General features: G+C 45.9%; 44 non-coding genes and 7 pseudogenes across 44 annotated transcripts; all 51 read left to right on the top strand.

Moving 5' to 3' along the window:
- The first annotated feature begins 181 nt into the window (after positions 1–181).
- Positions 182–300, top strand: LOC148860460 (5S ribosomal RNA; annotated as a pseudogene).
- A 359-nt stretch (positions 301–659) lies between these two features.
- LOC148860459 (5S ribosomal RNA) lies at positions 660–778 on the top strand. The gene has a single exon (XR_016097759.1). It is a non-coding gene; the product is annotated as a 5S ribosomal RNA (ribosomal RNA).
- Positions 779–1,137: 359 nt separating this feature from the next.
- LOC148860458 (5S ribosomal RNA) lies at positions 1,138–1,256 on the top strand. Its single transcript, XR_016097832.1, has one exon. It is a non-coding gene; the product is annotated as a 5S ribosomal RNA (ribosomal RNA).
- A 359-nt stretch (positions 1,257–1,615) lies between these two features.
- Positions 1,616–1,734, top strand: LOC148860457 (5S ribosomal RNA). Its single transcript, XR_016097373.1, has one exon. It is a non-coding gene; the product is annotated as a 5S ribosomal RNA (ribosomal RNA).
- A 359-nt stretch (positions 1,735–2,093) lies between these two features.
- Positions 2,094–2,212, top strand: LOC148860456 (5S ribosomal RNA). The gene has a single exon (XR_016096531.1). It is a non-coding gene; the product is annotated as a 5S ribosomal RNA (ribosomal RNA).
- A 359-nt stretch (positions 2,213–2,571) lies between these two features.
- Positions 2,572–2,689, top strand: LOC148860455 (5S ribosomal RNA). The gene has a single exon (XR_016097777.1). It is a non-coding gene; the product is annotated as a 5S ribosomal RNA (ribosomal RNA).
- Positions 2,690–3,048: 359 nt separating this feature from the next.
- On the top strand, positions 3,049–3,167 carry LOC148860454 (5S ribosomal RNA). Its single transcript, XR_016097266.1, has one exon. It is a non-coding gene; the product is annotated as a 5S ribosomal RNA (ribosomal RNA).
- Positions 3,168–3,526: 359 nt separating this feature from the next.
- Positions 3,527–3,645, top strand: LOC148860453 (5S ribosomal RNA; annotated as a pseudogene).
- A 359-nt stretch (positions 3,646–4,004) lies between these two features.
- Positions 4,005–4,123, top strand: LOC148860452 (5S ribosomal RNA). The gene has a single exon (XR_016096969.1). It is a non-coding gene; the product is annotated as a 5S ribosomal RNA (ribosomal RNA).
- A 359-nt stretch (positions 4,124–4,482) lies between these two features.
- On the top strand, positions 4,483–4,601 carry LOC148860451 (5S ribosomal RNA). Its single transcript, XR_016097088.1, has one exon. It is a non-coding gene; the product is annotated as a 5S ribosomal RNA (ribosomal RNA).
- Positions 4,602–4,960: 359 nt separating this feature from the next.
- Positions 4,961–5,079, top strand: LOC148860450 (5S ribosomal RNA). The gene has a single exon (XR_016097419.1). It is a non-coding gene; the product is annotated as a 5S ribosomal RNA (ribosomal RNA).
- Positions 5,080–5,437: 358 nt separating this feature from the next.
- LOC148860449 (5S ribosomal RNA) lies at positions 5,438–5,555 on the top strand. The gene has a single exon (XR_016097983.1). It is a non-coding gene; the product is annotated as a 5S ribosomal RNA (ribosomal RNA).
- A 359-nt stretch (positions 5,556–5,914) lies between these two features.
- LOC148860448 (5S ribosomal RNA) lies at positions 5,915–6,033 on the top strand. The gene has a single exon (XR_016097684.1). It is a non-coding gene; the product is annotated as a 5S ribosomal RNA (ribosomal RNA).
- Positions 6,034–6,391: 358 nt separating this feature from the next.
- Positions 6,392–6,509, top strand: LOC148860447 (5S ribosomal RNA). Its single transcript, XR_016097982.1, has one exon. It is a non-coding gene; the product is annotated as a 5S ribosomal RNA (ribosomal RNA).
- A 359-nt stretch (positions 6,510–6,868) lies between these two features.
- LOC148860446 (5S ribosomal RNA) lies at positions 6,869–6,987 on the top strand. The gene has a single exon (XR_016097094.1). It is a non-coding gene; the product is annotated as a 5S ribosomal RNA (ribosomal RNA).
- A 359-nt stretch (positions 6,988–7,346) lies between these two features.
- LOC148860445 (5S ribosomal RNA) lies at positions 7,347–7,465 on the top strand. The gene has a single exon (XR_016097294.1). It is a non-coding gene; the product is annotated as a 5S ribosomal RNA (ribosomal RNA).
- Positions 7,466–7,824: 359 nt separating this feature from the next.
- Positions 7,825–7,945, top strand: LOC148860444 (5S ribosomal RNA; annotated as a pseudogene).
- Positions 7,946–8,304: 359 nt separating this feature from the next.
- Positions 8,305–8,423, top strand: LOC148860443 (5S ribosomal RNA). The gene has a single exon (XR_016096968.1). It is a non-coding gene; the product is annotated as a 5S ribosomal RNA (ribosomal RNA).
- Positions 8,424–8,782: 359 nt separating this feature from the next.
- On the top strand, positions 8,783–8,901 carry LOC148860442 (5S ribosomal RNA). The gene has a single exon (XR_016097643.1). It is a non-coding gene; the product is annotated as a 5S ribosomal RNA (ribosomal RNA).
- A 359-nt stretch (positions 8,902–9,260) lies between these two features.
- LOC148860441 (5S ribosomal RNA) lies at positions 9,261–9,379 on the top strand. The gene has a single exon (XR_016098030.1). It is a non-coding gene; the product is annotated as a 5S ribosomal RNA (ribosomal RNA).
- A 358-nt stretch (positions 9,380–9,737) lies between these two features.
- On the top strand, positions 9,738–9,855 carry LOC148860440 (5S ribosomal RNA). Its single transcript, XR_016097981.1, has one exon. It is a non-coding gene; the product is annotated as a 5S ribosomal RNA (ribosomal RNA).
- A 359-nt stretch (positions 9,856–10,214) lies between these two features.
- On the top strand, positions 10,215–10,333 carry LOC148860439 (5S ribosomal RNA). The gene has a single exon (XR_016097683.1). It is a non-coding gene; the product is annotated as a 5S ribosomal RNA (ribosomal RNA).
- A 358-nt stretch (positions 10,334–10,691) lies between these two features.
- On the top strand, positions 10,692–10,809 carry LOC148860438 (5S ribosomal RNA). The gene has a single exon (XR_016097979.1). It is a non-coding gene; the product is annotated as a 5S ribosomal RNA (ribosomal RNA).
- Positions 10,810–11,168: 359 nt separating this feature from the next.
- LOC148860437 (5S ribosomal RNA) lies at positions 11,169–11,287 on the top strand. Its single transcript, XR_016097093.1, has one exon. It is a non-coding gene; the product is annotated as a 5S ribosomal RNA (ribosomal RNA).
- A 359-nt stretch (positions 11,288–11,646) lies between these two features.
- On the top strand, positions 11,647–11,765 carry LOC148860436 (5S ribosomal RNA). The gene has a single exon (XR_016097681.1). It is a non-coding gene; the product is annotated as a 5S ribosomal RNA (ribosomal RNA).
- A 358-nt stretch (positions 11,766–12,123) lies between these two features.
- Positions 12,124–12,241, top strand: LOC148860435 (5S ribosomal RNA). Its single transcript, XR_016097978.1, has one exon. It is a non-coding gene; the product is annotated as a 5S ribosomal RNA (ribosomal RNA).
- Positions 12,242–12,600: 359 nt separating this feature from the next.
- LOC148860434 (5S ribosomal RNA) lies at positions 12,601–12,719 on the top strand. Its single transcript, XR_016097092.1, has one exon. It is a non-coding gene; the product is annotated as a 5S ribosomal RNA (ribosomal RNA).
- A 359-nt stretch (positions 12,720–13,078) lies between these two features.
- Positions 13,079–13,197, top strand: LOC148860433 (5S ribosomal RNA). The gene has a single exon (XR_016096611.1). It is a non-coding gene; the product is annotated as a 5S ribosomal RNA (ribosomal RNA).
- Positions 13,198–13,556: 359 nt separating this feature from the next.
- Positions 13,557–13,675, top strand: LOC148860432 (5S ribosomal RNA; annotated as a pseudogene).
- A 359-nt stretch (positions 13,676–14,034) lies between these two features.
- On the top strand, positions 14,035–14,153 carry LOC148860431 (5S ribosomal RNA). Its single transcript, XR_016097456.1, has one exon. It is a non-coding gene; the product is annotated as a 5S ribosomal RNA (ribosomal RNA).
- A 359-nt stretch (positions 14,154–14,512) lies between these two features.
- Positions 14,513–14,631, top strand: LOC148860430 (5S ribosomal RNA). Its single transcript, XR_016098178.1, has one exon. It is a non-coding gene; the product is annotated as a 5S ribosomal RNA (ribosomal RNA).
- Positions 14,632–14,990: 359 nt separating this feature from the next.
- Positions 14,991–15,109, top strand: LOC148860429 (5S ribosomal RNA). Its single transcript, XR_016097416.1, has one exon. It is a non-coding gene; the product is annotated as a 5S ribosomal RNA (ribosomal RNA).
- Positions 15,110–15,468: 359 nt separating this feature from the next.
- LOC148860428 (5S ribosomal RNA) lies at positions 15,469–15,587 on the top strand (annotated as a pseudogene).
- Positions 15,588–15,946: 359 nt separating this feature from the next.
- LOC148860427 (5S ribosomal RNA) lies at positions 15,947–16,065 on the top strand. Its single transcript, XR_016096561.1, has one exon. It is a non-coding gene; the product is annotated as a 5S ribosomal RNA (ribosomal RNA).
- Positions 16,066–16,423: 358 nt separating this feature from the next.
- Positions 16,424–16,542, top strand: LOC148860426 (5S ribosomal RNA). Its single transcript, XR_016096958.1, has one exon. It is a non-coding gene; the product is annotated as a 5S ribosomal RNA (ribosomal RNA).
- A 359-nt stretch (positions 16,543–16,901) lies between these two features.
- On the top strand, positions 16,902–17,020 carry LOC148860425 (5S ribosomal RNA). Its single transcript, XR_016098307.1, has one exon. It is a non-coding gene; the product is annotated as a 5S ribosomal RNA (ribosomal RNA).
- Positions 17,021–17,379: 359 nt separating this feature from the next.
- Positions 17,380–17,498, top strand: LOC148860424 (5S ribosomal RNA). The gene has a single exon (XR_016096658.1). It is a non-coding gene; the product is annotated as a 5S ribosomal RNA (ribosomal RNA).
- Positions 17,499–17,857: 359 nt separating this feature from the next.
- Positions 17,858–17,976, top strand: LOC148860423 (5S ribosomal RNA). Its single transcript, XR_016096422.1, has one exon. It is a non-coding gene; the product is annotated as a 5S ribosomal RNA (ribosomal RNA).
- A 359-nt stretch (positions 17,977–18,335) lies between these two features.
- On the top strand, positions 18,336–18,454 carry LOC148860422 (5S ribosomal RNA). Its single transcript, XR_016097323.1, has one exon. It is a non-coding gene; the product is annotated as a 5S ribosomal RNA (ribosomal RNA).
- A 358-nt stretch (positions 18,455–18,812) lies between these two features.
- Positions 18,813–18,931, top strand: LOC148860421 (5S ribosomal RNA). The gene has a single exon (XR_016096560.1). It is a non-coding gene; the product is annotated as a 5S ribosomal RNA (ribosomal RNA).
- A 358-nt stretch (positions 18,932–19,289) lies between these two features.
- Positions 19,290–19,408, top strand: LOC148860420 (5S ribosomal RNA). Its single transcript, XR_016098144.1, has one exon. It is a non-coding gene; the product is annotated as a 5S ribosomal RNA (ribosomal RNA).
- A 359-nt stretch (positions 19,409–19,767) lies between these two features.
- On the top strand, positions 19,768–19,886 carry LOC148860419 (5S ribosomal RNA). Its single transcript, XR_016095638.1, has one exon. It is a non-coding gene; the product is annotated as a 5S ribosomal RNA (ribosomal RNA).
- Positions 19,887–20,245: 359 nt separating this feature from the next.
- On the top strand, positions 20,246–20,364 carry LOC148860418 (5S ribosomal RNA). The gene has a single exon (XR_016096657.1). It is a non-coding gene; the product is annotated as a 5S ribosomal RNA (ribosomal RNA).
- A 359-nt stretch (positions 20,365–20,723) lies between these two features.
- Positions 20,724–20,842, top strand: LOC148860417 (5S ribosomal RNA; annotated as a pseudogene).
- Positions 20,843–21,201: 359 nt separating this feature from the next.
- On the top strand, positions 21,202–21,320 carry LOC148860416 (5S ribosomal RNA). The gene has a single exon (XR_016096967.1). It is a non-coding gene; the product is annotated as a 5S ribosomal RNA (ribosomal RNA).
- A 359-nt stretch (positions 21,321–21,679) lies between these two features.
- LOC148860415 (5S ribosomal RNA) lies at positions 21,680–21,798 on the top strand. The gene has a single exon (XR_016097743.1). It is a non-coding gene; the product is annotated as a 5S ribosomal RNA (ribosomal RNA).
- Positions 21,799–22,156: 358 nt separating this feature from the next.
- LOC148860414 (5S ribosomal RNA) lies at positions 22,157–22,274 on the top strand (annotated as a pseudogene).
- A 359-nt stretch (positions 22,275–22,633) lies between these two features.
- LOC148860413 (5S ribosomal RNA) lies at positions 22,634–22,752 on the top strand. The gene has a single exon (XR_016097091.1). It is a non-coding gene; the product is annotated as a 5S ribosomal RNA (ribosomal RNA).
- Positions 22,753–23,111: 359 nt separating this feature from the next.
- On the top strand, positions 23,112–23,230 carry LOC148860412 (5S ribosomal RNA). Its single transcript, XR_016097680.1, has one exon. It is a non-coding gene; the product is annotated as a 5S ribosomal RNA (ribosomal RNA).
- Positions 23,231–23,588: 358 nt separating this feature from the next.
- Positions 23,589–23,706, top strand: LOC148860411 (5S ribosomal RNA). Its single transcript, XR_016097977.1, has one exon. It is a non-coding gene; the product is annotated as a 5S ribosomal RNA (ribosomal RNA).
- A 359-nt stretch (positions 23,707–24,065) lies between these two features.
- On the top strand, positions 24,066–24,184 carry LOC148860410 (5S ribosomal RNA). The gene has a single exon (XR_016097090.1). It is a non-coding gene; the product is annotated as a 5S ribosomal RNA (ribosomal RNA).
- Positions 24,185–24,208: the final 24 nt, after the last annotated feature.

Raw genomic sequence — 24,208 nt, 5'->3', positions numbered from 1 at the left:
TATTACTACATTTATCCGGGGCAGCGACAGATCTAGAATGGAATAACTCCGCTCACCTGGGAGCTTGTGCACGGTTACCAAGGGAGGAAAGTTGCATACACCGTTTTTTCAAGTCTGAAAGAATTAATGGAGGGGAGCAAGATAGTGAGTGCATAAAGATTAAAGCGAACAAGAAGCAAACGGGAGCGATCATACCAGCACTAATGCACCGGATCTTATCAGAACTCTGAAGTTAAGCGTGCTTAGGCGAGATTAGTATTAGGATGGGTGACCTCCTGGGAAGTCCTCTCGTTTCACCCCAATTTTATTAATATTTTATTTTTGATATATTATTTGCAAATTCCATATGTCGTTTCGGTGAGACAACTGGAAACAACGCGCCGGATACTCGGACCATTGGCGGCACGACCGTCATTACTAAATGGGAACGGTGCAAAACCGGGCTTTTTGCATTCGTCGTGCATTGTGGGCCCCGCGATATTAATACATTTATCCGGGGCAGCGACAGATCTATAAAGGAATAACTCCGCCCACCTGGTAGCTTGTGCACGGTAACCAAGGAAGGAAAGTTGCATACACCGTTTTTTCAAATCTGAAAGGGTTAACGGAGGGGAGCAAGACAGTGAGAGCATAAACATTTCTGCGAACAAGATGCAAACGGTTGCGATCATACCAGCATTAATGCACCGGATCCCATCAGAACTTTGAAGTTAAGCGTGCTTGGGCGAGAGCAGTACTAGGATGGGTGACCTCCTGGGAAGTCCTCGTGTTGCACCCCAATTTTATTAATATTTTATTTTTGATATATTATTTGCAAATTCCATATGTCGTTTCGGCGAGACAACTGGAAACAAAGCGCCGGATACTCGGACCATTTGCGGCACGACCGTCATTACTGAATGGGAACGGTGCAAAACCGGGCTTTATGCATTCGTCGTGCATTGTGGGCCCCGCGATATTACTACATTTATCCGGGGCAGCGACAGATCTAGAATGGAATAACTCCGCTCACCTGGGAGCTTGTGCACGGTTACCAAGGGAGGAAAGTTGCATACACCGTTTTTTCAAATCTGAAGGAATTAATGGAGGGGAGCATGATAGTGAGTGCATAAAGATTAAAGCGAACAAAAAGCAAACTGGTGCGATCATACCAGCACTAATGCACCGGATCCCATCAGAACTCCGAAGTTAAGCGTGCTTGGGCAAGAGTAGTACTAGGATGGGTGACCTCCTGGTAAGTCCTCGTGTTGCACCCCAATTTTATTAATATTTTATTTTTGATATATTATTTGCAAATTCCATATGTCGTTTCGGCGAGACAACTGGAAACAACGCGCCGAATACTCGGACCATTTGCGGAACGACCGTCATTACTGTATGGGAACGGTGCAAAACCGGGCTTTTGGCATTCGTCGTGCATTGTGGGCCCCACGATATTACTACATTTATCCGGGGCAGCGACAGATCTACAAAGGAATAACTCCGCTCACCTGGGAGCTTGTGCACGGTAACCAAGGAAGGAAAGTTGCATACACCGTTTTTTCAAATCTGAAAGGATTAATGGAGGGGAGCAAAACAGTGAGAGCATAAAGATTTCTGCGAACAAGATGCAAACGGGTGCGATCATTCCAGCACTAATGCACCGGATCCCATCAGAACTCTGAAGTTAAGCGTGCTTGGGCGAGAGCAGTATTAGGATGGGTGACCTCCTGGGAAGTCCTCGTGTTGCACCCCAATTTTATTAATATTTCATTTTTGATATATTATTTGCAAATTCCATGTGTCGTTTCGGCGAGACAACTGGAAACAAAGCGCCGGATACTCGGACCATTTGCGGCACGACCGTCATTACTGAATGGGAACGGTGCAAAACCGGTCTTTATGCATTCGTCGTGCATCGTGGGCCCCGCGATATTACTACATTTATCCGGGGCTGCGACAGATCTAGAAAGGAATAACTCCGCTCACCTGGGAGCTTGTGCACGGTTACCAAGGGAGGAAAGTTGCATACACCGTTTGTTCAAGTCTGAAGGAATTAATGGAGGGGAGCAAGATAGTAAGTGCATAAAGATTAAAGCGAACAAAAAGCAAACTGGTGCGATCATACCAGCACTAATGCACCGGATCCCATCAGAACTCCGAAGTTAAGCGTGCTTGGGCGAGAGTAGTACTAGGATGGGTGACCTGCTGGGAAGTCCTCGTGTTGCACCCCAATTTTATTAATATTTTATTTTTGATATATTATTTGCAAATTCCATATGTCGTTTCGGCGAGACAACTGGAAACAACGTGCCGGATACTCGGACCATTGGCGGCACGACCGTCATTACTAAATGGGAACGGTGCAAAACCGGGCTTTTGGCATTCGTCGTGCATTGTGGGCCCTGCGATATTACTACATTTATCCGGGGCAACGACAGATCTATAAAGGAATAACTCCACTCACCTGGGAGCTTGTGCACGGTTACCAAGGGAGAAAAGTTGCATACACCGTTTTTTCAAGTCTGAAAGAATTAATGGAGGGGAGCAAGATAGTGAGTGCATAAAGATTAAAGCGAACAAGAAGCAAACGGGAGCGATCATACCAGCACTAATGCACCGGATCCATCAGAACTCCGAAGTTAAGCGTGCTTGGGCGAGAGTAGTACTAGGATGGGTGACCTCCTGGGAAGTCCTCGTGTTGCACCCCAATTTTATTAATATTTTATTTTTGATATATTATTTGCAAATTCCATATGTCGTTTCGGCGAGACAACTGGAAACAACGTGCCGGATACTCGGACCATTGGCGGCACGACCGTCATTACTGAATGGGAACGGTGCAAAACCGGTCTTTTGGCATTCGTCGTGCATTGTGGGCCCCACGATATTACTACATTTATCCGGGGCAGCGACAGATCTACAAAGGAATAACTCCGCTCACCTGGGAGCTTGTGCACGGTAACCAAGGAAGGAAAATTGAATACACCGTTTTTTCAAATCTGAAAGGATTAACGGAGGGGAGCAAGACAGTGAGAGCATAAAAATTTCTGCGAACAAGATGCAAACGGGTGCGATCATACCAGCATTAATGCACCGGATCCCATCAGAACTTTGAAGTTAAGCGTGCTTGGGCGAGAGCAGTACTAGGATGGGTGACCTCCTGGGAAGTCCCCGTGTTGCACCCCAATTTTATTAATATTTTATTTTTGATATATTATTTGCAAATTCCATATGTCGTTTCGGCGAGACAACTGGAAACAAAGCGCCGGATACTCGGACCATTTGCGGCACGACCGTCATTACTGAATGGGAACGGTGCAAAACCGGGCTTTATGCATTCGTCGTGCATTGTGGGCCCCGCGATATTACTACATTTATCCGGGGCAGCGACAGATCTAGAATGGAATAACTCCGCTCACCAGGGAGCTTGTGCACGGTTACCAAGGGAGGAAAGTTGCATACACCGTTTTTTCAAGTCTGAATGAATTAATGGAGGGGAGCAAGATAGTGAGTGCATAAAGATTAAAGCGAACAAGAAGCAAACGGGAGCGATCATACCAGCACTAGTGCACCGGATCCTATCAGAACTCTGAAGTTAAGCGTGCTTGGGCGAGAGTAGTATTAGAATGGGTGACCTCCTGGGAAGTCCTCTTGTTTCACCCCAATTTTATTAATATTTTATTTTTGATATATTATTTGCAAATTCCATATGTCGTTTCGGCGAGACAACTGGAAACAACGCGCCGGATACTCGGACCATTGGCGGCACGACCTTCATTATTAAATGGGAACGGTGCAAAACCGGGCTTTTTGCATTCGTCGTGCATTGTGGGCCCCGCGATATTAATACATTTATCCGGGGCAGCGACAGATCTATAAAGGAATAACTCCGCTCACCTGGTAGCTTGTGCACGGTAACCAAGGAAGGAAAGTTGCATACACGGTTTTTTCAAATCTGAAAGGATTAACGGAGGGGTGCAAGACAGTGAGAGCATAAAAATTTCTGCGAACAAGATGCAAACGGGTGCGATCATACCAGCATTAATGCACCGAATCCCATCAGAACTTTGAAGTTAAGCGTGCTTGGGCGAGAGCAGTACTAGGATGGGTGACCTCCTGGGAAGTCCTCGTGTTGCACCCCAATTTTATTAATATTTTATTTTTGATATATTATTTGCAAATTCCATATGTCGTTTCGGCGAGACAACTGGAAACAAAGCGCCGGATACTCGGACCATTTGCGGCACGACCGTCATTACTGAATGGCAACGGTGCAAAACCGGGCTTTATGCATTCGTCGTGCATTGTGGGCCCCGCGATATTACTACATTTATCCGGGGCAGCGACAGATCTAGAATGGAATAACTCCGCTCACCTGGGAGCTTGTGCACGGTTACCAAGGGAGGAAAGTTGCATACACCGTTTTTTCAAATCTGAAGGAATTAATGGAGGGGAGCATGATAGTGAGTGCATAAAGATTAAAGCGAACAAAAAGCAAACTGGTGCGATCATACCAGCACTAATGCACCGGATCCCATCAGAACTCCGAAGTTAAGCGTGCTTGGGCGAGAGTAGTACTAGGATGGGTGACCTCCTGGTAAGTCCTCGTGTTGCACCCCAATTTTATTAATATTTTATTTTTGATATATTATTTGCAAATTCCATATGTCGTTTCGGCGAGACAACTGGAAACATCGCGCCGAATACTCGGACCATTTGCGGAACGACCGTCATTTCTGTATGGGAACGGTGCAAAACCGGGCTTTTGGCATTCGTCGTGCATTGTGGGCCCCACGATCTTACAACATTTATCCGGGGCAGCGACAGATCTACAAAGGAATAACTCCGCTCACCTGGGAGCTTGTGCACGGTAACCAAGGAAGGAAAGTTGCATACACCGTTTTTTCAAATCTGAAAGGATTAATGGAGGGGAGCAAAACAGTGAGAGCATAAAGATTTCTGCGAACAAGATGCAAACGGTTGCGATCATACCAGCACTAATGCACCGGATCCCATCAGAACTCTGAAGTTAAGCGTGCTTGGGCGAGAGCAGTATTAGGATGGGTGACCTCCTGGGAAGTCCTCGTGTTGCACCCCAATTTTCTTAATATTTTATTTTTGATATATTATTTGCAAATTCCATATGTCGTTTCGGCGAGACAACTGGAAACAACGTGCCGGATACTCGGACCATTGGCGGCACGACCGTCATTACTAAATGGGAACGGTGCAAAACAGGCTTTATGCATTCGTCGTGCATTGTGGGCCCCGCGATATTACTACATTTATCCGGGGCAACGACAGATCTAGAAAGGAATAACTCCACTCACCTGGGAGCTTGTGCACGGTTACCAAGGGAGAAAAGTTGCATACACCGTTTTTTCAAGTCTGAAAGAATTAATGGAGGGGAGTAAGATAGTGAGTGCATAAAGATTAAAGCGAACAAGAAGCAAACGGGAGCGATCATACCAGCACTAATGCACCGGATCCATCAGAACTCCGAAGTTAAGCGTGCTTGGGCGAGAGTAGTACTAGGATGGGTTACCTCCTGGGAAGTCCTCGTGTTGCACCCCAATTTTATTAATATTTTATTTTTGATATACTATTTGCAAATTCCATATGTCGTTTCGGCGAGACAACAGGAAACAACGTGCCGGATACTCGGACCATTTGCGGAACGACTGTCATTACTGAATGGGAACGGTGCAAAACCGGGCTTTTGGCATTCGTCGTGCATTGTGGGCCCCGCGATATTACTACATTTATCCGGGGCAACGACAGATCTATAAAGGAATAACTCCACTCACCTGGGAGCTTGTGCACGGTTACCAAGGGAGAAAAGTTGCATACACCGTTTTTTCAAGTCTGAAAGAATTAATGGAGGGGAGCAAGATAGTGAGTGCATAAAGATTAAATCGACCAAGAAGCAAACGGGAGCGATCATACCAGCACTAATGCACCGGATCCCATCAGAACTCTGAAGTTAAGCGTGTTTGGGCGAGAGTAGTATTAGGATGGGTGACCTCCTGGGAAGTCCTCGTGTTGCACCCCAATTTTATTAATCTTTTATTTTTGATATATTATTTGCAAATTCCATATGTCGTTTCGGCGAGACAACTGGAAACAACGCGCCGGATACTCGGACCATTGGCGGCACGACCGTCATTACTAAATGGGAACGGTGCAAAACAGGCTTTTGGCATTCGTCGTGCATTGTGGGCCCCGCGATATTACTACATTTATCCGGGGCAACGACAGATGTAGAAAGGAATAACTCCACTCACCTGGGAGCTTGTGCACGGTTACCAAGGGAGAAAAGTTGCATACACCGTTTTTTCAAGTCTGAAAGAATTAATGGAGGGGAGTAAGATAGTGAGTGCAAAAAGATTAAAGCGAACAAGAAGCAAACGGGAGCGATCATACCAGCACTAATGCACCGGATCCATCAGAACTCCGAAGTTAAGCGTGCTTGGGCGAGAGTAGTACTAGGATGGGTTACCTCCTGGGAAGTCCTCGTGTTGCACCCCAATTTTATTAATATTTTATTTTTGATATACTATTTGCAAATTCCATATGTCGTTTCGGCGAGACAACAGGAAACAACGTGCCGGATACTCGGACCATTTGCGGAACGACTGTCATTACTGAATGGGAACGGTGCAAAACCGGGCTTTTGGCATTCGTCGTGCATTGTGGGCCCCGCGATATTACTACATTTATCCGGGGATGCGGCAGATCTAGAAAGAAATAACTCCGCTCACCTGGGAGCTTGTGCACGGTAACCAAGGGAGGAAAGTTGCATACACCGGTTTTTCAAATCTGAAAGAATTAACGGAGGGGAGCAAGATAATGAGTGCATAAATATTAAAGCGAACAAGGAACAAACGGGTGTGATCATACCAGCACTAATGCACCGAATCCCATCAGAACTCCGAAGTTAAGCGTGCTTGGGCGAGAATAGTACTAGGATGGGTGACCTCCTGGGAAGTCCTCGTGTTGCACCCCAATTTTATTAATACTTTCTTTTTGATATACTATTTGCAAATTCCATATGTCGTTTCGGCGAGACAACAGGAAACAACGTGCCGAATACTCGGACCATTTGCGGAACGACCGTCATTACTGAATGGGAACGGTGCAAAACCGGGCTTTTGGCATTCGTCGTGCTTTGTGGGCCCCGTGATATTACTACATTTATCCGAGGATGCGGCAGATCTAGAAAGGAATAACTCCGCTCACCTGGGAGCTTGTGCACGGTTACCAAGGGAGGAAAGTTGCATACACCGTTTTTTCAAGTCTGAAAGAATTAATGGAGGGGAACAAGATAGTGAGTGCATAAAGATTAAAGCGAACAAGAAACAAACGTGTTCGATCATACCAGCACTAATGCACCGGATCCCATCAGAACTCCGAAGTTAAGCGTGCTTGGGCGAGAGTAGTACTAGGATGGGTGACCTCCTGGGAAGTCCTCGTGTTGCACCCCAATTTTATTAATATTTTATTTTTGATATATTATTTGCAAATTCCATATGTCGTTTCGGCGAGACAACTGGAAACAAAGCGCCGGATACTCGGACCATTTGCGACACGACCGTCATTACTGAATGGGAACGGTGCAAAACCGGGCTTTATGCATTCGTCGTGCATTGTGGGCCCCGCGATATTACTACATTTATCCGGGGCAGCGACAGATCTAGAATGGAATAACTCCGCTCACCAGGGAGCTTGTGCACGGTTACCAAGGGAGGAAAGTTGCATACACCGTTTTTTCAAGTCTGAATGAATTAATGGAGGGGAGCAAGATAGTGAGTGCATAAAGATTAAAGCGAACAAGAAGCAAACGGGAGCGATCATACCAGCACTAGTGCACCGGATCCTATCAGAACTCTGAAGTTAAGCGTTCTTGGGCGAGAGAGTAGTATTAGGATGGGTGACCTCCTGGGAAGTCCTCTTGTTTCACCCCAATTTTATTAATATTTTATTTTTGATATATTATTTGCAAATTCCATATGTCGTTTCGGCGAGACAACTGGAAACAACGCGCCGGATACTCGGACCATTGGCGGCACGACCTTCATTATTAAATGGGAACGGTGCAAAACCGGGCTTTTTGCATTCGTCGTGCATTGTGGGCCCCGCGATATTAATACATTTATCCGGGGCAGCGACAGATCTAGAAAGGAATAACTCCGCTCACCTGGTAGCTTGTGCACGGTAACCAAGGAAGGAAAGTTGCATACACCGTTTTTTCAAATCTGAAAGGATTAACGGAGGGGTGCAAGACAGTGAGAGCATAAAAATTTCTGCGAACAAGATGCAAATGGGTGCGATCATACCAGCATTAATGCACCGAATCCCATCAGAACTTTGAAGTTAAGCGTGCTTGGGCGAGAGCAGTACTAGGATGGGTGACCTCCTGGGAAGTCCTCGTGTTGCACCCCAATTTTATTAATATTTTATTTTTGATATATTATTTGCAAATTCCATATGTCGTTTCGGCGAGACAACTGGAAACAAAGCACCGGATACTCGGACCATTTGCGGCACGACCGTCATTACTGAATGGCAACGGTGCAAAACCGGGCTTTATGCATTCGTCGTGCATTGTGGGCCCCGCGATATTACTACATTTATCCGGGGCAGCGACAGATCTAGAATGGAATAACTCCGCTCACCTGGGAGCTTGTGCACGGTTACCAAGGGAGGAAAGTTGCATACACCGTTTTTTCAAATCTGAAGGAATTAATGGAGGGGAGCATGATAGTGAGTGCATAAAGATTAAAGCGAACAAAAAGCAAACTGGTGCGATCATACCAGCTCTAATGCACCGGATCCCATCAGAACTCCGAAGTTAAGCGTGCTTGGGCGAGAGTAGTACTAGGATGGGTGACCTCCTGGTAAGTCCTCGTGTTGCACCCCAATTTTATTAATATTTTATTTTTGATATATTATTTGGAAATTCCATATGTCGTTTCGGCGAGACAACTGGAAACATCGCGCCGAATACTCGGACCATTTGCGGAACGACCGTCATTTCTGTATGGGAACGGTGCAAAACCGGGCTTTTGGCATTCGTCGTGCATTGTGGGCCCCACGATATTACTACATTTATCCGGGGCAGCGACAGATCTACAAAGGAATAACTCCGCTCACCTGGGAGCTTGTGCACGGTAACCAAGGAAGGAAAGTTGCATACACCGTTTTTTCAAATCTGAAAGGATTAATGGAGGGGAGCAAAACAGTGAGAGCATAAAGATTTCTGCGAACAAGATGCAAACGGTTGCGATCATACCAGCACTAATGCATCGGATCCCATCAGAACTCTGAAGTTAAGCGTGCTTGGGCGAGAGCAGTATTAGGATGGGTGACCTCCTGGGAAGTCCTCGTGTTGCACCCCAATTTTCTTAATATTTTATTTTTGATATATTATTTGCAAATTCCATATGTCGTTTCGGCGAGACAACTGGAAACAACGTGCCGGATACTCGGACCATTGGCGGCACGACCGTCATTACTAAATGGGAACGGTGCAAAACAGGCTTTATGCATTCGTCGTGCATTGTGGGCCCCGCGATATTACTACATTTATCCGGGGCAACGACAGATCTAGAAAGGAATAACTCCACTCACCTGGGAGCTTGTGCACGGTTACCAAGGGAGAAAAGTTGCATACACCGTTTTTTCAAGTCTGAAAGAATTAATGGAGGGGAGTAAGATAGTGAGTGCATAAAGATTAAAGCGAACAAGAAGCAAACGGGAGCGATCATACCAGCACTAATGCACCGGATCCATCAGAACTCCGAAGTTAAGCGTGCTTGGGCGAGAGTAGTACTAGGATGGGTTACCTCCTGGGAAGTCCTCGTGTTGCACCCCAATTTTATTAATATTTTATTTTTGATATACTATTTGCAAATTCCATATGTCGTTTCGGCGAGACAACAGGAAACAACGTGCCGGATACTCGGACCATTTGCGGAACGACTGTCATTACTGAATGGGAACGGTGCAAAACCGGGCTTTTGGCATTCGTCGTGCATTGTGGGCCCCGCGATATTACTACATTTATCCGGGGCAACGACAGATCTATAAAGGAATAACTCCACTCACCTGGGAGCTTGTGCACGGTTACCAAGGGAGAAAAGTTGCATACACCGTTTTTTCAAGTCTGAAAGAATTAATGGAGGGGAGCAAGATAGTGAGTGCATAAAGATTAAATCGACCAAGAAGCAAACGGGAGCGATCATACCAGCACTAATGCACCGGATCCCATCAGAACTCTGAAGTTAAGCGTGTTTGGGCGAGAGTAGTATTAGGATGGGTGACCTCCTGGGAAGTCCTCGTGTTGCACCCCAATTTTATTAATCTTTTATTTTTGATATATTATTTGCAAATTCCATATGTCGTTTCGGCGAGACAACTGGAAACAACGCGCCGGATACTCGGACCATTGGCGGCACGACCGTCATTACTAAATGGGAACGGTGCAAAACAGGCTTTCGGCATTCGTCGTGCATTGTGGGCCCCGCGATATTACTACATTTATCCGGGGCAACGACAGATGTAGAAAGGAATAACTCCACTCACCTGGGAGCTTGTGCACGGTTACCAAGGGAGAAAAGTTGCATACACCGTTTTTTCAAGTCTGAAAGAATTAATGGAGGGGAGTAAGATAGTGAGTGCAAAAAGATTAAAGCGAACAAGAAGCAAACGGGAGCGATCATACCAGCACTAATGCACCGGATCCATCAGAACTCCGAAGTTAAGCGTGCTTGGGCGAGAGTAGTACTAGGATGGGTTACCTCCTGGGAAGTCCTCGTGTTGCACCCCAATTTTATTAATATTTTATTTTTGATATACTATTTGCAAATTCCATATGTCGTTTCGGCGAGACAACAGGAAACAACGTGCCGGATACTCGGACCATTTGCGGAACGACTGTCATTACTGAATGGGAACGGTGCAAAACCGGGCTTTTGGCATTCGTCGTGCATTGTGGGCCCCGCGATATTACTACATTTATCCGGGGATGCGGCAGATCTAGAAAGAAATAACTCCGCTCACCTGGGAGCTTGTGCACGGTAACCAAGGGAGGAAAGTTGCATACACCGGTTTTTCAAATCTGAAAGAATTAACGGAGGGGAGCAAGATAATGAGTGCATAAATATTAAAGCGAACAAGGAACAAACGGGTGTGATCATACCAGCACTAATGCACCGAATCCCATCAGAACTCCGAAGTTAAGCGTGCTTGGGCGAGAATAGTACTAGGATGGGTGACCTCCTGGGAAGTCCTCGTGTTGCACCCCAATTTTATTAATACTTTCTTTTTGATATACTATTTGCAAATTCCATATGTCGTTTCGGCGAGACAACAGGAAACAACGTGCCGAATACTCGGACCATTTGCGGAACGACCGTCATTACTGAATGGGAACGGTGCAAAACCGGGCTTTTGGCATTCGTCGTGCTTTGTGGGCCCCGTGATATTACTACATTTATCCGAGGATGCGGCAGATCTAGAAAGGAATAACTCCGCTCACCTGGGAGCTTGTGCACGGTTACCAAGGGAGGAAAGTTGCATACACCATTTTTTCAAGTCTGAAAGAATTAATGGAGGGGAACAAGATAGTGAGTGCATAAAGATTAAATCGACCAAGAAGCAAACGGGAGCGATCATACCAGCACTAATGCACCGGATCCCATCAGAACTCTGAAGTTAAGCGTGTTTGGGCGAGAGTAGTATTAGGATGGGTGACCTCCTGGGAAGTCCTCGTGTTGCACCCCAATTTTATTAATCTTTTATTTTTGATATATTATTTGCAAATTCCATATGTCGTTTCGGCGAGACAACTGGAAACAACGCGCCGGATACTCGGACCATTGGCGGCACGACCGTCATTACTAAATGGGAACGGTGCAAAACAGGCTTTCGGCATTCGTCGTGCATTGTGGGCCCCGCGATATTACTACATTTATCCGGGGCAACGACAGATGTAGAAAGGAATAACTCCACTCACCTGGGAGCTTGTGCACGGTTACCAAGGGAGAAAAGTTGCGTACACCGTTTTTTCAAGTCTGAAAGAATTAATGGAGGGGAGTAAGATAGTGAGTGCAAAAAGATTAAAGCGAACAAGAAGCAAACGGGAGCGATCATACCAGCACTAATGCACCGGATCCATCAGAACTCCGAAGTTAAGCGTGCTTGGGCGAGAGTAGTACTAGGATGGGTTACCTCCTGGGAAGTCCTCGTGTTGCACCCCAATTTTATTAATATTTTATTTTTGATATACTATTTGCAAATTCCATATGTCGTTTCGGCGAGACAACAGGAAACAACGTGCCGGATACTCGGACCATTTGCGGAACGACTGTCATTACTGAATGGGAACGGTGCAAAACCGGGCTTTTGGCATTCGTCGTGCATTGTGGGCCCCGCGATATTACTACATTTATCCGGGGATGCGGCAGATCTAGAAAGAAATAACTCCGCTCACCTGGGAGCTTGTGCACGGTAACCAAGGGAGGAAAGTTGCATACACCGGTTTTTCAAATCTGAAAGAATTAACGGAGGGGAGCAAGATAATGAGTGCATAAATATTAAAGCGAACAAGGAACAAACGGGTGTGATCATACCAGCACTAATGCACCGAATCCCATCAGAACTCCGAAGTTAAGCGTGCTTGGGCGAGAATAGTACTAGGATGGGTGACCTCCTGGGAAGTCCTCGTGTTGCACCCCAATTTTATTAATACTTTCTTTTTGATATACTATTTGCAAATTCCATATGTCGTTTCGGCGAGACAACAGGAAACAACGTGCCGAATACTCGGACCATTTGCGGAACGACCGTCATTACTGAATGGGAACGGTGCAAAACCGGGCTTTTGGCATTCGTCGTGCTTTGTGGGCCCCGTGATATTACTACATTTATCCGAGGATGCGGCAGATCTAGAAAGGAATAACTCCGCTCACCTGGGAGCTTGTGCACGGTTACCAAGGGAGGAAAGTTGCATACACCGTTTTTTCAAGTCTGAAAGAATTAATGGAGGGGAACAAGATAGTGAGTGCATAAAGATTAAAGCGAACAAGAAGCAAACGGGTTCGATCATACCAGCACTAATGCACCGGATCCCATCAGAACTCCGAAGTTAAGCGTGCTAGGGCGAGAGTAGTACTAGGATGGGTGACCTCCTGGGAAGTCCTCGTGTTGCACCCCAATTTTATTAATATTTTATTTTTGATATATTATTTGCAAATTCCATATGTCGTTTCGGCGAGACAACTGGAAACAAAGCGCCGGATACTCGGACCATTTGCGGCACGACCGTCATTACTGAATGGGAACGGTGCAAAACCGGGCTTTATGCATTCGTCGTGCATTGTGGGCCCCGCGATATTACTACATTTATCCGGGGCAGCGACAGATCTAGAATGGAATAACTCCGCTCACCAGGGAGCTTGTGCACGGTTACCAAGGGAGGAAAGTTGCATACACCGTTTTTTCAAGTCTGAATGAATTAATGGAGGGGAGCAAGATAGTGAGTGCATAAAGATTAAAGCGAACAAGAAGCAAACGGGAGCGATCATACCAGCACTAGTGCACCGGATCCTATCAGAACTCTGAAGTTAAGCGTGCTTGGGCGAGAGTAGTATTAGGATGGGTGACCTCCTGGGAAGTCCTCTTGTTGCACCCCAATTTTATTAATATTTTATTTTTGATATATTATTTGCAAATTCCATATGTCGTTTCGGCGAGACAACTGGAAACAACGCGCCGGATACTCGGACCATTGGCGGCACGACCGTCATTATTAAATGGGAACGGTGCAAAACCGGGCTTTTTGCATTCGTCGTGCATTGTGGGCCCCGCGATATTAATACATTTATCCGGGGCAGCGACAGATCTATAAAGGAATAACTCCGCTCACCTGGTAGCTTGTGCACGGTAACCAAGGAAGGAAAGTTGCATACACCGTTTTTTCAAATCTGAAAGGATTAACGGAGGGGTGCAAGACAGTGAGAGCATAAAAATTTCTGCGAACAAGATGCAAACGGGTGCGATCATACCAGCATTAATGCACCGAATCCCATCAGGACTTTGAAGTTAAGCGTGCTTGGGCGAGAGCAGTACTAGGATGGGTGACCTCCTGGGAAGTCCTCGTGTTGCACCCCAATTTTATTAATATTTTATTTTTGATATATTATTTGCAAATTCCATATGTCGTTTCGGCGAGACAACTGGAAACAAAGCGCCGGATACTCGGACCATTTGCGGCACGACCGTCATTACTGAATGGCAACGGTGCAAAACCGGGCTTTATGCATTCGTCGTGCATTGTGGGCCCCGCGATATTACTACATTTATCCGGGGCAGCGACAGATCTAGAATGGAATAACTCCGCTCACCTGGGAGCTTGTGCACGGTTACCAAGGGAGGAAAGTTGCATACACCGTTTTTTCAAATCTGAAGGAATTAATGGAGGGGAGCATGATAGTGAGTGCATAAAGATTAAAGCGAACAAAAAGCAAACTGGTGCGATCATACCAGCACTAATGCTCCGGATCCCATCAGAACTCCGAAGTTAAGCGTGCTTGGGCGAGAGTAGTACTAGGATGGGTGACCTCCTCGTAAGTCCTCGTGTTGCACCCCAATTTTATTAATATTTTATTTTTGATATATTATTTGCAAATTCCATATGTCGTTTCGGCGAGACAACTGGAAACATCGCGCCGAATACTCGGACCATTTGCGGAACGACCGTCATTTCTGTATGGGAACGGAGCAAAACCGGGCTTTTGGCATTCGTCGTGCATTGTGGGCCCCACGATATTACTACATTTATCCGGGGCAGCGACAGATCTACAAAGGAATAACTCCGCTCACCTGGGAGCTTGTGCACGGTAACCAAGGAAGGAAAGTTGCATACACCGTTTTTTCAAATCTGAAAGGATTAATGGAGGGGAGCAAAACAGTGAGAGCATAAAGATTTCTGCGAACAAGATGAAAACGGTTGCGATCATACCAGCACTAATGCACCGGATCCCATCAGAACTCTGAAGTTAAGCGTGCTTGGGCGAGAGCAGTATTAGGATGGGTGACCTCCTGGGAAGTCCTCGTGTTGCACCCCAATTTTCTTAATATTTTATTTTTGATATATTATTTGCAAATTCCATATGTCGTTTCGGCGAGACAACTGGAAACAACGTGCGATATACTCGGACCATTTGCGGCACGACCGTCATTACTGAATGGGAACGGTGCAAAACTGGGCTTTTGGCATTCGTCGTGCTTTGTGGGCCCCGCGATATTACTACATTTATCCGGGGATGCGGCCGATCTAGAAAGGAATAACTCCGCTCACCTGGGAGCTTGTGCACGGTAACCAAGGGAGGAAAGTTGCATACACCGTTTTTTCAAGTCTGAAAGAATTAATGGAGGGGAGCAATATAGTGAGTGCATAAATATTAAAGCGAACAAGGAACAAACGGGTGTGATCATACCAGCACTAATGCATCGAATCCCATCAGAACTCCGAAGTTAAGCGTGCTTGGGCGATAATAGTACTAGGATGGGTGACCTCCTGGGAAGTCCTCGTGTTGCACCCCAATTTTATTAATATTTTATTTTTGATATACTATTTGCAAATTCCATATGTCGTTTCGGCGAGACAACAGGAAACAACGTGCCGGATACTCGGACCATTTGCGGAACGACCGTCATTACTGAATGGGAACGGTGCAAAACTGGGCTTTTGGCATTCGTCGTGCATTGTGGGCCCCGCGATATTACTACATTTATCCGGGGATGCGGCAGATCTAGAAAGGAATAACTCCGCTCACCTGGGAGCTTGTGCACGGTTACCAAGGGAGGAAAGTTGCATACACCGTTTTTTCAAATCTGAAAGAATTAATGGAGGGGAGCAAGATAGTGAGTGCATAAAGATTAAAGCGAACAAGAAGAAAACGGGTGCGATCATACCAGCACTAATGCACCGGATCCCATCAGAACTCCGAAGTTAAGCGTGTTTGGGCGAGAGTAGTACTAGGATGGGTGACCTCCTGGGAAGTCCTCGTGTTGCACCACAATTTTATTAATATTTTATTTTTGATATACTATTTGCAAATTCCATATGTCGTTTCGGCGAGACAACTGGAAACAACGTGCCGGATACTCGGACCATTTGCGACACGACCGTCATTACTGAATGGGAACGGTGCAAAACCGGTCTTTTGGCAATCGTAGTGCATTCTGGCCCCACGATATTACTACATTTATCCGGGGCAGCGACAGATCTAGAAAGGAATAACTCCACTCACCTGCGAGTTTGTGCACGGTTACCAAGGGAGGAAAGTTGCATACACCGTTTTTTCAAGTCTGAAAGAATTAATGGAGGGGAGCAAGATAGTGAGTGCATAAAGATTAAAGCGAACAAGAAGAAAACGGGTGCGATCATACCAGCACTAATGCACCGGATCCCATCAGAACTCCGAAGTTAAGCGTGTTTGGGCGAGAGTAGTACTAGGATGGGTGACCTCCTGGGAAGTCCTCGTGTTGCAACTCAATTTTATTAATATTTTATTTTTGATATACTATTTGCAAATTCCATATGTCGTTTCGGCGAGACAAGTGGAAACAACGTGCCGGATACTCGGACCATTTGCGGCACGACCGTCATTACTGAATGGGAACGGTGCAAAACAGGGCTTTTGGCATTCGTCGTGCATTGTGGGCACCGTGATATTACTACATTTATCCGGGGATGCGGTAGATCTAGAAAGGAATAACTCCGCTCACCTGGGAGCTTGTGCACGGTTACCAAGGGAGGAAAGTTGCATACACCGTTTTTTCAAGTCTGAAAGAATTAATGGAGGGGACCAAGATAGTGAGTGCATAAAGATTAAAACGAACAAGAAGAAAACGGGTGCGATCATACCAGCACTAATGCACCGGATCCCATCAGAACTCCGAAGTTAAGCGTGCTTGGGCGAGAGTAGTACTAGGATGGGTGACCTCCTGGGAAGTCCTCGTGTCGCACCCCAATTTTATTAATACTTTATTTTTGATATACTATTTGCAAATTCCATATGTCGTTTCGGCGAGACAACAGGAAACAACGTGCCGGATACTCGGACCATTTGCGGAACGACCGTCATTACTGAATGGGAACGGTGCAAAACCGGGCTTTTGGCATTCGTCGTGCTTTGTGGGCCCCGTGATATTACTACATTTATCCGAGGATGCGGCAGATCTAGAAAGGAATAACTCCGCTCACCTGGGAGCTTGTGCACGGTTACCAAGGGAGGAAAGTTGCATACACCGTTTTTTCAAGTCTGAAAGAATTAATGGAGGGGAACAAGATAGTGAGTGCATAAAGATTAAAGCGAACAAGAAGCAAACGGGTTCGATCATACCAGCACTAATGCACCGGATCCCATCAGAACTCCGAAGTTAAGCGTGCTTGGGCGAGAGTAGTACTAGGATGGGTGACCTCCTGGGAAGTCCTCGTGTTGCACCCCAATTTTATTAATATTTTATTTTTGATATACTATTTGCAAATTCCATATGTCGTTTCGGCGAGACAACTGGAAACAACGTGCGAGATACTCGGACCATTTGCGGCACGACCGTCATTACTGCATGGGAACGGTGCAAAACTGGGCTTTTGGCATTCGTCGTGCATTGTGGGCCCCGTGATATTACTACATTTATCCGAGGATGCGGCAGATCTAGAAAGGAATAACTCCGCTCACCTGGGAGCTTGTGCACGATTACCAAGGGAGGAAAGTTGCATACACCGTTTTTTCAAGTCTGAAAGAATTAATGGAGGGGACCAAGATAGTGAGTGCATAAAGATTAAAGCGAACAAGAAGCAAACGGGTGCGATCATATCAGCACTAATGCACCGGATCCCATCAGAACTCCGAAGTTAAGCGTGCTTGGGCGAGAGTAGTACTAGGATGGGTCACCTCCTGGGAAGTCCTCGTGTTGCACCCCAATTTTATTAATATTTTATTTTTGATATACTATTTGCAAATTCCATATGTCGTTTCGGCGAGACAACTGGAAACAACGTGCCGGATACTCGGACCATTTGCGGCACGACTGTCATTACTGAATGGGAACGGTGCAAAACCGTTCTTTTGGCATTCGTAGTGCATTGTGGGCCCCACGATATTACTACATTTATCCGGGGCAGCGACAGATCTAGAAAGGAATAACTCCGCTCACCTGGGAGCTTGTGCACGGTTACCAAGGGAGGAAAGTTGCATACACCGTTTTTTCAAGTCTGAAAGAATTAATGGAGGGGAGCAAGATAGTGAGTGCATAAAGATTAAAGCGAACAAGAAGCAAACGGGTGCGATCATACCAGCACTAATGCACCGGATCCCATCAGAACTCCGAAGTTAAGCGTGCTTGGGCGAGAGTAGTACTAGGATGGGTGACCTCCTTGCAAGTCCTCGTGTTGCACCCCAATTTTATTAATATTTTATTTTTGATATACTATTTGCAAATTCCATATGTCGTTTCGGCGATACAACTGGAAACAACGTGCGAGATACTCGGACCATTTGCGGCACGACCATCATTACTGAATGGGAACGGTGCAAAACTGGGCTTTTGGCATTCGTCGTGCATTGTGGGCCCCGTGATATTACTACATTTATCCGGGGATGCGGCAAATCTAGAAAGGAATAACTCCGCTCACCTGGGAGCTTGTGCACGGTTACCAAGGGAGGAAAGTTGCATACACCGTTTTTTCAAGTCTGAAAGAATTAATGGAGGGAGCAAGATAGTGAGTGCATAAAGATTAAAGCGAACAAGAAGAAAACGGGTGCGATCATACCAGCACTAATGCACCGGATCCCATCAGAACTCCGAAGTTAAGCGTGTTTGGGCGAGAGTAGTACTAGGATGGGTGACCTCCTGGGAAGTCCTCGTGTTGCACCACAATTTTATTAATATTTTATTTTTGATATACTATTTGCAAATTCCATATGTCGTTTCGGCGAGACAACTGGAAACAACGTGCCGGATACTCGGACCATTTGCGGCACGACCGTCATTACTGAATGGGAACGGTGCAAAACCGGTCTTTTGGCAATCGTAGTGCATTCTGGCCCCACGATATTACTACATTTATCCGGGGCAGCGACAGATCTAGAAAGGAATAACTCCACTCACCTGCGAGTTTGTGCACGGTTACCAAGGGAGGAAAGTTGCATACACCGTTTTTTCAAGTCTGAAAGAATTAATGGAGGGGAGCAAGATAGTGAGTGCATAAAGATTAAAGCGAACAAGAAGAAAACGGGTGCGATCATACCAGCACTAATGCACCGGATCCCATCAGAACTCCGAAATTAAGCGTGTTTGGGCGAGAGTAGTAGTAGGATGGGTGACCTCCTGGGAAGTCCTCGTGTTGCAACTCAATTTTATTAATATTTTATTTTTGATATACTATTTGCAAATTCCATATGTCGTTTCGGCGAGACAAGTGGAAACAACGTGCCGGATACTCGGACCATTTGCGGCACGACCGTCATTACTGAATGGGAACGGTGCAAAACAGGGCTTTTGGCATTCGTCGTGCATTGTGGGCACCGTGATATTTCTACATTTATCCGGGGATGCGGTAGATCTAGAAAGGAATAACTCCGCTCACCTGGGAGCTTGTGCACGGTTACCAAGGGAGGAAAGTTGCATACACCGTTTTTTCAAGTCTGAAAGAATTAATGGAGGGGACCAAGATAGTGAGTGCATAAAGATTAAAACGAACAAGAAGAAAACGGGTGCGATCATACCAGCACTAATGCACCGGATCCCATCAGAACTCCGAAGTTAAGCGTGCTTGGGCGAGAGTAGTACTAGGATGGGTGACCTCTTGGGAAGTCCTCGTGTTGCACCCCAATTTTATTAATACTTTATTTTTGATATACTATTTGCAAATTCCATATGTCGTTTCGGCGAGACAACAGGAAACAACGTGCCGGATACTCGGACCATTTGCGGAACGACCGTCATTACTGAATGGGAACGGTGCAAAACCGGGCTTTTGGCATTCGTCGTGCTTTGTGGGCCCCGTGATATTACTACATTTATCCGAGGATGCGGCAGATCTAGAAAGGAATAACTCCGCTCACCTGGGAGCTTGTGCACGGTTACCAAGGGAGGAAAGTTGCATACACCGTTTTTTCAAGTCTGAAAGAATTAATGGAGGGGAACAAGATAGTGAGTGCATAAAGATTAAAGCGAACAAGAAGCAAACGGGTTCGATCATACCAGCACTAATGCACCGGATCCCATCAGAACTCCGAAGTTAAGCGTGCTTGGGCGAGAGTAGTACTAGGATGGGTGACCTCCTGGGAAGTCCTCGTGTTGCACCCCAATTTTATTAATATTTTATTTTTGATATATTATTTGCAAATTCCATATGTCGTTTCGGCGAGACAACTGGAAACAAAGCGCCGGATACTCGGACCATTTGCGGCACGACCGTCATTACTGAATGGGAACGGTGCAAAACCGGGCTTTATGCATTCGTCGTGCATTGTGGGCCCCGCGATATTACTACATTTATCCGGGGCAGCGACAGATCTAGAATGGAATAACTCCGCTCACCAGGGAGCTTGTGCACGGTTACCAAGGGAGGAAAGTTGCATACACCGTTTTTTCAAGTCTGAATGAATTAATGGAGGGGAGCAAGATAGTGAGTGCATAAAGATTAAAGCGAACAAGAAGCAAACGGGAGCGATCATACCAGCACTAGTGCACCGGATCCTATCAGAACTCTGAAGTTAAGCGTGCTTGGGCGAGAGTAGTATTAGGATGGGTGACCTCCTGGGAAGTCCTCTTGTTTCACCCCAATTTTATTAATATTTTATTTTTGATATATTATTTGCAAATTCCATATGTCGTTTCGGCGAGACAACTGGAAACAACGCGCCGGATACTCGGACCATTGGCGGCACGACCTTCATTATTAAATGGGAACGGTGCAAAACCGGGCTTTTTGCATTCGTCGTGCATTGTGGGCCCCGCGATATTAATACATTTATCCGGGGCAGCGACAGATCTATAAAGGAATAACTCCGCTCACCTGGTAGCTTGTGCACGGTAACCAAGGAAGGAAAGTTGCATACACCGTTTTTTCAAATCTGAAAGGATTAACGGAGGGGTGCAAGACAGTGAGAGCATAAAAATTTCTGCGAACAAGATGCAAACGGGTGCGATCATACCAGCATTAATGCACCGAATCCCATCAGAACTTTGAAGTTAAGCGTGCTTGGGCGAGAGCAGTACTAGGATGGGTGACCTCCTGGGAAGTCCTCGTGTTGCACCCCAATTTTATTAATATTTTATTTTTGATATACTATTTGCAAATTCCATATGTCGTTTCGGCGAGACAACAGGAAACAACGTGCCGGATACTCGGACCATTTGCGGAACGACTGTCATTACTGAATGGGAACGGTGCAAAACCGGGCTTTTGGCATTCGTCGTGCATTGTGGGCCCCGCGATATTACTACATTTATCCGGGGCAACGACAGATCTATAAAGGAATAACTCCACTCACCTGGGAGCTTGTGCACGGTTACCAAGGGAGAAAAGTTGCATACACCGTTTTTTCAAGTCTGAAAGAATTAATGGAGGGGAGCAAGATAGTGAGTGCATAAAGATTAAATCGACCAAGAAGCAAACGGGAGCGATCATACCAGCACTAATGCACCGGATCCCATCAGAACTCTGAAGTTAAGCGTGTTTGGGCGAGAGTAGTATTAGGATGGGTGACCTCCTGGGAAGTCCGCGTGTTGCACCCCAATTTTATTAATCTTTTATTTTTGATATATTATTTGCAAATTCCATATGTCGTTTCGGCGAGACAACTGGAAACAACGCGCCGGATACTCGGACCATTGGCGGCACGACCGTCATTACTAAATGGGAACGGTGCAAAACAGGCTTTCGGCATTCGTCGTGCATTGTGGGCCCCGCGATATTACTACATTTATCCGGGGCAACGACAGATGTAGAAAGGAATAACTCCACTCACCTGGGAGCTTGTGCACGGTTACCAAGGGAGAAAAGTTGCATACACCGTTTTTTCAAGTCTGAAAGAATTAATGGAGGGGAGTAAGATAGTGAGTGCAAAAAGATTAAAGCGAACAAGAAGCAAACGGAAGCGATCATACCAGCACTAATGCACCGGATCCATCAGAACTCCGAAGTTAAGCGTGCTTGGGCGAGAGTAGTACTAGGATGGGTTACCTCCTGGGAAGTCCTCGTGTTGCACCCCAATTTTATTAATATTTTATTTTTGATATACTATTTGCAAATTCCATATGTCGTTTCGGCGAGACAACAGGAAACAACGTGCCGGATACTCGGACCATTTGCGGAACGACTGTCATTACTGAATGGGAACGGTGCAAAACCGGGCTTTTGGCATTCGTCGTGCATTGTGGGCCCCGCGATATTACTACATTTATCCGGGGATGCGGCAGATCTAGAAAGAAATAACTCCGCTCACCTGGGAGCTTGTGCACGGTAACCAAGGGAGGAAAGTTGCATACACCGGTTTTTCAAATCTGAAAGAATTAACGGAGGGGAGCAAGATAATGAGTGCATAAATATTAAAGCGAACAAGCAACAAACGGGTGTGATCATACCAGCACTAATGCACCGAATCCCATCAGAACTCCGAAGTTAAGCGTGCTTGGGCGAGAATAGTACTAGGATGGGTGACCTCCTGGGAAGTCCTCGTGTTGCACCCCAATTTTATTAATACTTTCTTTTTGATATACTATTTGCAAATTCCATATGTCGTTTCGGCGAGACAACAGGAAACAACGTGCCGAATACTCGGACCATTTGCGGAACGACCGTCATTACTGAATGGGAACGGTGCAAAACCGGGCTTTTGGCATTCGTCGTGCTTTGTGGGCCCCGTGATATTACTACATTTATCCGAGGATGCGGCAGATCTAGAAAGGAATAACTCCGCTCACCTGGGAGCTTGTGCACGGTTACCAAGGGAGGAAAGTTGCATACACCGTTTTTTCAAGTCTGAAAGAATTAATGGAGGGGAACAAGATAGTGAGTGCATAAAGATTAAATCGACCAAGAAGCAAACGGGAGCGATCATACCAGCACTAATGCACCGGATCCCATCAGAACTCTGAAGTTAAGCGTGTTTGGGCGAGAGTAGTATTAGGATGGGTGACCTCCTGGGAAGTCCTCGTGTTGCACCCCAATTTTATTAATCTTTTATTTTTGATATATTATTTGCAAATTCCATATGTCGTTTCGGCGAGACAACTGGAAACAACGCGCCGGATACTCGGACCATTGGCGGCACGACCGTCATTACTAAATGGGAACGGTGCAAAACAGGCTTTCGGCATTCGTCGTGCATTGTGGGCCCCGCGATATTACTACATTTATCCGGGGCAACGACAGATGTAGAAAGGAATAACTCCACTCACCTGGGAGCTTGTGCACGGTTACCAAGGGAGAAAAGTTGCATACACCGTTTTTTCAAGTCTGAAAGAATTAATGGAGGGGAGTAAGATAGTGAGTGCATAAAGATTAAAGCGAACAAGAAGCAAACGGGAGCGATCATACCAGCACTAATGCACCGGATCCATCAGAACTCCGAAGTTAAGCGTGCTTGGGCGAGAGTAGTACTAGGATGGGTTACCTCCTGGGAAGTCCTCGTGTTGCACCCCAATTTTATTAATATTTTATTTTTGATATACTATTTGCAAATTCCATATGTCGTTTCGGCGAGACAACAGGAAACAACGTGCCGGATACTCGGACCATTTGCGGAACGACTGTCATTACTGAATGGGAACGGTGCAAAACCGGGCTTTTGGCATTCGTCGTGCATTGTGGGCCCCGCGATATTACTACATTTATCCGGGGATGCGGCAGATCTAGAAAGAAATAACTCCGCTCACCTGGGAGCTTGTGCACGGTAACCAAGGGAGGAAAGTTGCATACACCGGTTTTTCAAATCTGAAAGAATTAACGGAGGGGAGCAAGATAATGAGTGCATAAATATTAAAGCGAACAAGGAACAAACGGGTGTGATCATACCAGCACTAATGCACCGAATCCCATCAGAACTCCGAAGTTAAGCGTGCTTGGGCGAGAATAGTACTAGGATGGGTGACCTCCTGGGAAGTCCTCGTGTTGCACCCCAATTTTATTAATACTTTCTTTTTG

This window comes from Nelumbo lutea, chromosome 4, assembly GCF_056320005.1.
Source record: "Nelumbo lutea isolate HS-2025 chromosome 4, American lotus-T2T, whole genome shotgun sequence".
NCBI classification, from domain to species: Eukaryota; Viridiplantae; Streptophyta; class Magnoliopsida; order Proteales; family Nelumbonaceae; genus Nelumbo; species Nelumbo lutea.
The sequence above is the reverse complement of the archived record's forward strand: the minus strand, read 5'-3'. Positions and strand labels throughout refer to the sequence as shown.